This window comes from Amphimedon queenslandica, unplaced genomic scaffold (assembly GCF_000090795.2).
Source record: "Amphimedon queenslandica unplaced genomic scaffold, v1.1 AMPQUscaffold_11647, whole genome shotgun sequence".
In the NCBI taxonomy this organism is placed as follows: Eukaryota; Metazoa; Porifera; class Demospongiae; order Haplosclerida; family Niphatidae; genus Amphimedon; species Amphimedon queenslandica.
The window spans coordinates 8,671-10,801 of NW_003548111.1; positions in this window are offsets into that span (position 1 = coordinate 8,671).

The following is a 2,131-nucleotide window of genomic DNA, read 5'->3' on the forward strand; positions in this document are numbered from 1 at the left end:
ATGTTGCTCCAAAATCGGGCCAAAGTCCCTGTACTATATAGTACAGGGTCGTAGGCCAAATTTCATCAAAAATGGCTAGGAAAGAAATCTTCATTTTTATAATTTTTTCTGATGCATATACATGTATTTATGTTGCATATCAAGTTTGAGCTGATTTCGATCAAGTTTGGATTTTTTATGAATTTTTAAAGTTGCTCCAGAATCAGACCAAAGTCCCTGTACTATAGTACAGGGTCATAGGCCAAATTTCATCAAAAATGGCTAGGAGACAATTCTTTATTTTTATAATTTTTTCTGATGCATATACATGCATTTATGTTGTATATCAAGTTTGAGCTGATTCTGATCAAGTTTGGATTTTTTTATGAATTTTTAAAGTTGCTCAAAAATCGGGCAAAAGTCCCTGTACTATAGTACAGGGTCGTTGGCCGAATTTCGTCAAAAATGGCTAGGAAAGAATTCTGCATTTTTATAAGTTTTTCTGATATACATACATGTATTTATGTTGAATATCAAGTTTGAGCTGATTTCGATCAAAATTGAATTTTTTATGAATTTTTAAAATTTCTCAAAATCAGGCAAAAGTCATAATTGGATATTAATTTTTATGAATTTTTAAAGTTGCTCTTAATCTGAAAATTATAAAATGAAGACCTGAAAATCACGTCATAAATTAGGTCTAAAATTCTCTTGAAAAATACATGGTAACTCTATACAAATACACAACTACAAGTTATAGTACCAGATGTTATTGAAGCAAATTCAATTAGTTATTAAATAAAATCTAGTTATTATGATAACAGTTATTATTTTTGTGATAACATTAATAAAAATACTAATACCTTTGTTATTTCAGGATAGACTGAAATGATGCAGTCTCCACTCTATATTTATGATTGTGGCTCTAATATCCACTGCATGCAGTAGTCTATAGACTATAGACCCAGCCCAATGCAGGCTAATTATGGCGATCACTGACTATAAAATTGCACCGTATATATTCTATAGCTGCACTGCAAGAGATACTGGCAATGTATTTGCTGAATGCTGATCTCAAGGTTTCCAGCTTTCAAACTAATAAAAACAAACTAAAGCATTAAGAGAAGCTGTAAGAAGGAATAAATAAGCTCTAGATTTGTTGTATGAGCTGCTAGATATTGACGAGGCTGCATCTACCACTGACATCACTGGATCTGCGTGTTTATTTCGCTAAAACTCTAAACCTATATATCACTCTTAGTAGCTGGTGCCCATTGTTTTCTTTGTTTTGCAACAGTTTGGAGCCCAATGATCTTAGAATTAGGCTTGCTTTGAGTGATTCTCCATCGAGTTCCACCATCGATTTGCTGATCGATGGGTGTGGCATTGCTTAATAATCATTATGAAATTATTTTTTCTGGCATATACGGTACAATTAGTGCTCGTGCGTGATAATTAGCCTTGAGATGGGTCTATACCAGATGCATATCCATGCAAATGAACTGTTGCTCCATGGAATATCAGGACAAGATGAAGGGCATCTTCATAAGAGAGAATTGATTGAACGTCAAGCACCTCCACCAGGGGTAGTTAGCCCAGGAATACCAGGACAAGATGAAGGACATCTTTATAAGAAAGAATTGATTGAACGTCAATCACCTCCAGGGGAAGCTGATCCAGCCAAAGTAGTTCCTAAAAAATCTGGTGAATAAAAATAATTGCTGATAAGTGCTCATGAAAAATGACTATTTAACAATAAAACTACATTTATTTTCTAATACATAATATGCTGCTGTATCAAAATAATGTCTTTGCTATTATTTAAATATGATTTATACTTTATCACATGCATGGGGACGGCGAATTAAAAATACATAATAATTGGTAGCGTAGAGCAACGCAGTATTTAAAATAAAGCATAATTAATTAAATTAATACCACACTATTCAATACATAGAGCAAACTTACTGAGCATCAAAAAATGACAATGTGGAATGTATAATCATTGTGCAAGGAGACCAGTATTAACAAAATTATTCAAAGATGTGGGTTATCATGTATTTCATAATCTCAGTAATAAGAGGAGCTACATGTACGTGTACTAATCTCACTTCTTATTACAAATATAAAAAAGAAATGACAAACAACAATT